Below are 8,896 nucleotides of genomic sequence, written 5' to 3' on the forward strand. Positions count from 1 at the left end.
TCTAAAGTTTAGAGCCTTTAGAGTCTAAGGGCTGCTGCAGCTCTAAACTTTAGAGTTTAGAGTCTGTGTTAAAGAAGCCACGGTGTTTGGACACTGATGAACCAGAGACTGCACTCTGCATTGAAGCCAGTCAGCTGACAAACATGAGGTGAAACCTGGTGCTTTGTGAGACGCTTTTCCCACCAAAGCAGGGGTCTGCCACGTTTACGATCAAAAGAGCCATTTTTATGTCTTCGTGCACTAAATTAAATGTGTCCAGAGCTGCAACAACCTGCTACAACTGTGGTTATCAACTGGTGGCCCATGGGCCACTTGCAGTTTGTTGAAGACTTTTGAGGACAGTAGGGGCGACATTTTAAAGCTAAAAATATCTAATGATTTTTAACATTTATTGACATTTTTACAATTTAAGACAAATGAAAAGACCAGATTATCATAAGCAGGAAGAAAATAGTTTTTTAAATAAAAAAACAACTATGAACTATGCAGACCTATGCAATTGTTTTAATTGTGGAAAAAATAATTTAGTATAGAAATAAAGCAAAAAGTTAAAGCGAGTATTTGCAAAAGAAACGACAGGAAAACAGTTAAAACTATTGTTGTTTGTATAACAACCAATAAAATTCAGTTTTGTGTTTGTTTTGGTCAAAACTTGAAAGAGCCGCCGCAGCGGGACCGAAGAGCCACATGTGGCTCCAGAGCCGCAGGTTGCAGACCCCTGCACTAAAGCCACCAGTGCCACGTCTAACCACACATCATTTATCCCATTATTTGCTTTAGACGTTTATAAATTACGTTTCTCTGCCGAAACTTTAAAAATTCAAAGGTTATAGGAAAAGGGGACATATTAAGCAGTTATTCTCTCACAAGATAAATATATTCAAAAATAATTTTATTCACATTTAAAGCCTTAAAAACTTTTCCTCTATGCAAGTTTAGCAGCATTCTTCAGCTTCGCTGCAAAATGTGAGTTTTACTGGAGAAGAGACACTTTAATGTTGTTAAAATATAAAATCTTGGCAGAAACTGTTTAAAAAACCAAAAAATATATTTAAAGTTAAAAACCATAATGTCTCAAATTTAAACTGTAACTGTAGTAGACAAGTTTCTCACAGTGACTCCTGATCTGCTCTTGTTCTCAGGCAGGTGTGTGCTCTCAGACGTCCAGATGGTGGCGCTGTGCTGCCACGAGAGCACAGCAGCTCTTGACCCTGCTGGCAGTCATCATAAGACTGATGATGGTTTGATTTCAGTCACACTTTGAGCAATGAAAAGTAGGTGAGCTGAGGCGAACGTGTGAAAATAAACCGACCATCATCTGATCCAGGAGTCATCTACACGTTCCTTTGCGCCTGCACTGTTTTTATACATCTTATTATCTTGGACTGAAATGTGCTCAAAGCCAATCAGATCCTTTGTGACGCAGGTTGCCCTACTTGGCGCCCTCGTGTTTGTCGCCGAGCCAGAGCTAAATGACAGACGTCGGCGTCAGCGGCGGCTTGAACATCCCCTAAATACGGATTTTCTACTTGAGAGAAAATATGGTTTTAATGATGTGTTTTCTAAATGTTCCACGAAGCATGTAGACTGTGAATCCCCCAGAGTTTCACAATGATTATGTGGTGCGTGTACAGCGAGAAACAACATTAACTCAAGGCTGAACCTGCAGGGCGGGGGCTGATGTGAAAAGATGGGGAGCAGCTCTGCTGTTGCTGACAACACCAGAGTTTGGGATCAGATCGCTTCCTTTTCTATTATTAACCGAGCTGGAAATTACCAGCAGCTCCTTGATGTGCCAGCGAGCGTTGGTGGGGTGTCGGCTCACGAGGCGCTCTGGCAGGAGCCCAGGCATTGTTCACCGCTCCAGCTGAAAGGAGGCCATCACTACGAGCTGCTTCCTCTCATCTCATCCACAGTGGAAAAGTTTTTCCTTTTTTTTAAGTTTGTTATTCTTTCATCTATCCAGGCTACAGATCTCAGAACTTTTGTTATTGCCCACCGCCAAACGATGGTGGGCAAAAGACGGTCTTTGCCTGTTTCTGTGTGACTGCTCAAGTGCCTGCCTGTTACCAGAATATCTCGTGAACAACGCGACAGAATTTAATGAAACGTGCACAAACGAATCCCTGAATTTACATCTGGTGTTAGCATCATAAAGCAGCTAGCTTGTACCGAGGTTAAATAAGCGCTGCTATGAAAGTTAGAAAACTGGAGTTGTTTTAAAAATCAACACTTTTAAAACAGCAGGTAAGAAACAAGCTAAAGGCCTGACGCTTTCCACACAAAACAAGCTACAACTCAAACTAAAACTATCAAAATGTATCTGGAAGCTAAAAGTATCAAAAGGCTAGAATAATCTAAAAGTAACAAAATTTTAGCTAAAGACTAAAAGTATCAAAAGGTCTCGTGGCTAAAAGTAGCAGAATGTAGTTAAAATAAAAAAGCAGCACAATGCCAGCCAAATGTTAAAAAGCAGACATGTAGCAAAAACTAAAGTATCAAAAGACTAGTTACAAGAACAAAGTAGCAGAATAGTAGCTAAAAGCCAAAAAAAAAAACTAAAAAAGGTTAGCTAAAAGCTAAAAGTAGCAGAACAACAGAGTGGTGAAGTCTGCACAGAAGATGTTGGAGTCAGTCTCCCCACCATCACAAACATCTACACCTCCAGATGCAGGAAGAGGGCCACCTGCATCATGAAGGACCCCACTCACCCAGCACACACACTTTTTGCCCTGCTCCCCTCAGGAAGGAGGTTGAGGAGCATTAAGTGTAGAACCACTAGACTGAGGAACAGCTTCTACCCTGAGGCTGTTAGACTCATGAATCTCTAACGAGGAGAATCACTGTGAAAAAAACATCTCTGTAATGTCACTTGATTGTTGATCTGTGCTGCTGATCTCATGCTGCTGATTTATTTCATGTTGCTGTGTTCATTCGTCCTCATCTGCTCACACAGACTCATGTTCGTGCTGCTGCTGTTCGTCGTATTGTTTCTGTACTACTAGTGCTTAGACTATTTTTAGTTTGGCGGTTTTCATAGTCTTAGATCTTATTACTGTTTTTCTTTCACATTTTATACTTTTGTTGGACGTAACTGGGACCCTGTGTGCACAATTTCCTTCAACCACATGTACCACATGGGGTTCGAATGACAAAGAAACTTTGACTTTGACAATAGCTAAAAGTTAAAGTATCAGAAGGTTAGTTAGCAGTTAGCAGAATGACAGCTATAAGCTAAAAGGAGCTAAGAAGATACAAAAAAGGAGCAAAATGTTGAAACAGAAATTAAAGAGAAGAATATATTAGAAGGGATTGAAGAGTTCTTTTATGACAAATATATGCGTTACAAAAACCACGTCACCAAAGACCCATCTCCTGAAAGAGCTGAATGTTTTGATCTATAAATGGATAAAATAGTACAAAGTATGCAGAGAGGCAAATAAATACAGGAAAACTAAAAACTGTAGAACAACAGTGTGAACGATGGATCCGTTTTAATATTTGTTCTGTTTCCACTGATCCTCTTTTCAAAATGTCTGAAATATCCGTTTAATCTCGGGGGCTTCTGCAGCTCCCAGCTCCGGTGCTGTGGGTTGGAGGAATAAATATTTTTCACATGAAACACCTGCGAGCCAGTCTGAGGGAGCAGGTGAGGAGTGACGGCGTCGGTCCGGTCCGCTGTGTGAGGAAGCCGCCTGCATGTCCTCGATAAGAAGGAGCGAGCAGGGAGGACATGGCGGCCCACTTCAGGTATCAGCACTTCAAACCGGAAACACGGCCTCAGAGGGAACGTTTGACGCTCGCAGAGGGGAAGTGCACGATATTCTGAGTTTAATGTTCGGTGTCAACTCGCTCTTAACCCGAAAAAGGAAAACACGGCGAGTTCTGACTCACGGGATTTCTTCTCTTTAAAGCTGTCGGTGCAGCGAAATCATACATCTTTGATTGACGGGCCTCTAATAGTACATTAGAGCAATTTGTGGCTTTGCAGTGAGAGGTTTCACGGTTTACTTGGCAACCATATGACACAGAGTCTGTTGGATTTAATGAGAAATTACAGGGCGTCACTGAGAGGTGCAGAAGTACGAATCGCAGTCAGGAGCAGCTGAAAGGCTCGTAAACTGAGCAGTGATGGTGAAACAGCTCTGGAGGAGCCAGTTAGCAGCTTTAATGTCACTCAAACACTGTTTTACATTTTCTTAGTAATATGCACAAAGGAAACAGTTGGGAGTAAATTCCTGCCCAGACCAAAAAAAAAAAACCCTAAATTTATTCTATTATTAAAAGCCTGGCAGTTCTTCATATCACCTGCTGTTGTTTCAGAGTTCTAGCTGTTTTGATCAAAACTCCAAAATAAAGTTACACAAAATCAGAGTACGTGTTGTGGACAACTCTCAACTACTACCACACTTTACTTTAGCCCAATGTCTGTTAAACTGACAGGATTATAGCCATTCTGGTGTTGGCTAATGTTCATTAGCTGTGATGGCCATCTTGAATTGAACTGACCCACGTTATTAATAAACTGAAGATGTGAATCCAATCATTACTTTCTGCAAGTTTCAATAAATAAAAACAAAGGTTCACTAGATATTTTGCTAAGTGACAACTAGGCTTGACTCAAAAGGTTAATGCTAAAGTTTTAAGCAAAGATTTTGCACAATGTGTAGCACTTGGAACGATCTGAAGAAATCTCAGCTACAATCAAACCAAATTTTAGCACGATATGTAAACTTGACTAAAGTTGAGTCGTGTGTTTTTGTGCTGCGTCGCGGAGCAAAGGGGGGGAAGTGGAAATACCCTCCATTCGTCCATTCACATTGTGAACATGATAACTTCAAAAAATGAGCAACATGTCAACTTCCATTTTACTGTGTGGCTGCATGGAGGCTAAGAAAGGTCCCTATGAAAAATTGGGTTGCCATGTCAAAATCCAAGATGGCCACCACCACCATGCATGTGTATAAACCAACCACCACACTATCATGTAAGGAACCTATGCTTTCTAGTTTTTATATTGCTTAAATATAAGCATCTGGGGCGGCTGTGGCTGAGTGCTTGGAGCAGTTGTCCTCCAAAACAAGAGTTGGGGGTTTGATTCCACCAGCAGTCACATGCTGAAGTGTCCCTGGGCAAGACACTGAACCCCTCATTGTCCCCAATGTGTGTCCCATCAGTGCATGAATGTGATTTAAACCACTGATTAATCTTTGTATAGCTATAGTAGAGTGCTGTATGAATGGGTAGACAGATTGTAGTGTAAAGCGCTTTGAGCATCTTGATAAGAAAGAGGAGCTGTACACGTACAGTCCATTTACTTAAAAGTATAGTTTCCTCAGATGGTTGAGGTGGCTGAAGATTAATCGGGTGGTGGATAAAAGTACTTCCTTCATTCGCCAGGATCTGTCACTCTGCGCTGCCAAAGACACACAAAAAAAAACATTTTTCTCCCTACCGCTGTTCTTCCAAACACACCAAAGTTAGTCATGGAGTTCCTCAGAGTTCAGTGCTTGGACCAATATCATTTACTTTATATATGCTTCTATTAGGTAAAGTTATTAAACAGCATGGGATAAATTTTCATTGTTATGCTGATGATACACAGTTATATTTGTACATTAAACCCAATGAATCCAATCAGCTACTTAGACTACCAGCATGTCTTAAAGACATAAAAACCTGGACGACCCTTAATTTTCTCCTGTTGAACAGACAAGACTGAGGTTTTGGTTTTTGGACCCGAGCACCTTAGGAATGAATGTTTCAGTCTTTCTCCCTCCTTAGATGCATTAATCTGTCCTCCAGCTCTAATGTTAAAAATCTTGGTGTTATTTTTGATCAGGACATGTCTTTTATCCCCCACATTAAAAACGTTACTAGAACCTCCTTCTTCCACCTGCGTAATATCACTAACATTAGAAACATCTGATCTAAAGATGATGCAGAAAAACTGCTCCATGCATTTGTCACGTCTAGACTGGACTATTGCAATGGTTTATTATCTGGGTGTCCAAATACTTCTTTAAAACATCTTCAGTTGATCCAAAATGCTGCTGCCAGAGTCTTAACTGGAGTTACTGGGAGAGATCATCTCTCTCCAGTTTTAGCTTCTCTCCATTGGCTCCCTGTCAAATCCAGAATAGAATTCAAAATCTTACTTCTAACCTACAAAGCTCTCAACAACCTAGCTCCATCTTATATTACAGATCTTATTGTTCCATATTTTCCTAACAGAGCACTTCACTCTCAGACTGCAGGTTTACTTGTGGTTCCTAGAGTTTCCAGCAGCAGAATGGGAGGAAGATCTTTCAGTTCTCAGGCTCCTCTCTTGTGGAATCAACTTCCAGTTTCTGTCCATGAGGCTGACACATTGTCCAGTTTAAGACTGGGATTAAGACTTTCCTTTTTGATAAATCCTATAGTTAGGGTCAGCTTGTTATGCTGCTATAGACTTAGACTACTAGAGGACAAATTGACCTCATGTCCTTAAATGAATTGTTAAAATTGAATAGTTTTCATTTGATACTATTTCTATCAACGTGATTCTTGAGCTGCCATTGTGTATCTATTCCTACCAAACCCAGCCGGTCGAAGCAGATGGTCCTCTAGTCCTGATCCTGGTTCTGCTAAAGGTTTCTTCCTCATGAGGGAGTTTTTCTTTCCACTGTCGCCTTCATGCTTGTTCAAGATGAGAGTTCAGTGATGGAGTTAAACTCAAAGCTGCTCCTCAGATTAATAAAGTTAAATTATTATTTTATACATGAATGTTTCTTTTAAATTATTATTTTATACATGAATGTTTCTGTTCAGTGCCTGAGACGATTCTGTTGTGACTTGGAGCTTTAAGAAATAAACTGAACAGAATTGAAATTGAACGTAACAAGCCAAAGTTTTTTTATGCAGTATTCATGTTAAACCTAAGGAGTTATAGATTATGTGGCTTTCTGTTTATTTAGAGGCAGAAGGAGCAGAGACGGCTTTTTAATGTAAATGTTTCAGACCCCTCGTTTAGTTTATTGCTGTTCCGTTCTAAGAACAGTGCTCGTGTTATTATGTGAACGTAACGTGCAGGCACGTGTATATGCAGACAGGCTGAGAAGAGGTTTAATATTAGACAATCCCACCAATGTGTTGTTTCTGAGGAGAGGTTGTTTAATTGGCTCGCCTGGTGGAGATGCTGACCCTTTCCTGCCTCCTCTGCGCTCTTTGACTGATGTCAAGGCCAATAAGATTATAACTATTTGACAGACCGTCACTTCAGAAATCACCAGACTATCCTTTGAGCCAAAAGCCAAACCTTGAAAACTAATTTTGTAACGAGTCCTGCTTTGAGTCGGTTCCAGTCGAGCGCTGCAGACGTGTTTGCTCTTCTTTAAGGGAACACAAGAAAACCTTTTCTCCTTTCTTGTTCTCAGATGTTTTTTATGATAAAGCTGAAGTATAAAGATAATAACCCAGAGTGTGATCGATGCTGCTGCAGTGTTTCAGGCACTTCAGTGACCGTGGTCTCTGGCAGCGCTGTGACACTTTGGAGACCAGCTAAGGTCCCAGCAGGGGGTCTGTCTCATAACTCCACATGTGGGGACAACTCGCAGTGGCCTTCACTTATTTTACAGTTGACCTGCGGTTCAACTCGAGCGAGCTTCACATCTGCCCGTCTTAAAACCATCTTTCTTACACCCAACAAAAGGGAAGCTTACAACTTGTAAATTCATGTTGACTCACGCAGTCTAAAGATTGATCAAATCTTAAAAAGGTATCACATAATGCTTGTTTGCTGAAGTAAATGGCTGAATCACGTCCCAGTTTCTGTACAAACATTTCTCCTGTAAGCTGGAGGCTCATGGTTATTTTCCACCCTGCTTACACCATGCCACCTCCAAGCACTGTGCAGCATTTCTGATTAACTCCAGCTGGAATCCAATATCATGCTTATTTAAAAAATAGAGAGATCACTTTGGATGCACAAAACATCAACTAAAAATGTAGGCATTATGAAGAGGAGGGAGACGACAGAAGGCTGGCAATAAACTGCTTGTATCCTGGACAAAATCTAAACATGAGGCAATAATCTGATTAAAAATGGTATTTTATTTTAAAACATGTGATTAGACTCTTGAAGTTACTCTACTGATGTGACTAAAGCATGCACCTGCATATGTATGTAAATAAATACATTTATTTCAATTTATTTATAAATGTTAGTGACCACTCAGCCACAGCCGCCCCCACCTGGAACAGTTGTGTGTTTGTGTTTTTTCTGGTCCTCTCGGACCCTCAGCCAGCAGAGGTAGATGCCCATCCTGAGCCTCGTTCTGGTTCTGGCTCTGCTGGAGGTTTCTTCCTGTTTAAAATTAGCTGTTCCTTCCCACTGTCGCCAACATGCTGCTCAGGACAGGTTAGAGCAGTCGTCCTCCAATGCAAGAGCTGGGGGTTCAATTCCTCCAGCAGTCACACGCACAAGTGTCCCTGGGCAAGACACAGAACCCCTCGATGCCTCTGATGTGTGTCCCATCAGTGTATGAATGTGATAAAGCTCTGATCTAGTATAGAGCTGTATGAATGGGTGAATGAGGCACAGATTGTTGTAAAGAGCTTTGAGTATCCTGATAAGATAGAAAGGTGATATAAGTACAGTCCATTTGCTAGTTGGATGTGGTTTCTATGGTTAAGGTGTACGTTCCATGGCCCAGGTGTAGTTTCTATGTTCAAGTGTAGTTTCTACACTCCATGTGTTTTTTCTATGGTCTGGATCCAGTTTCTATGGTCCAGGTGTTTTTTTTTATGGTCCAGGTGTAGTTTCTATGTTCAGGTGTATGGTCCAAGTGTTTTTTCTATAGTCCAGGTGAAGTTTCTATGTTCAGGTGTATGGTCCAAGTGTTTTTTCTATAGTCCA

This window comes from Nematolebias whitei, chromosome 5 (assembly GCF_014905685.2).
Source record: "Nematolebias whitei isolate Nwh7 chromosome 5, NemWhi1, whole genome shotgun sequence".
NCBI classification, from domain to species: Eukaryota; Metazoa; Chordata; class Actinopteri; order Cyprinodontiformes; family Rivulidae; genus Nematolebias; species Nematolebias whitei.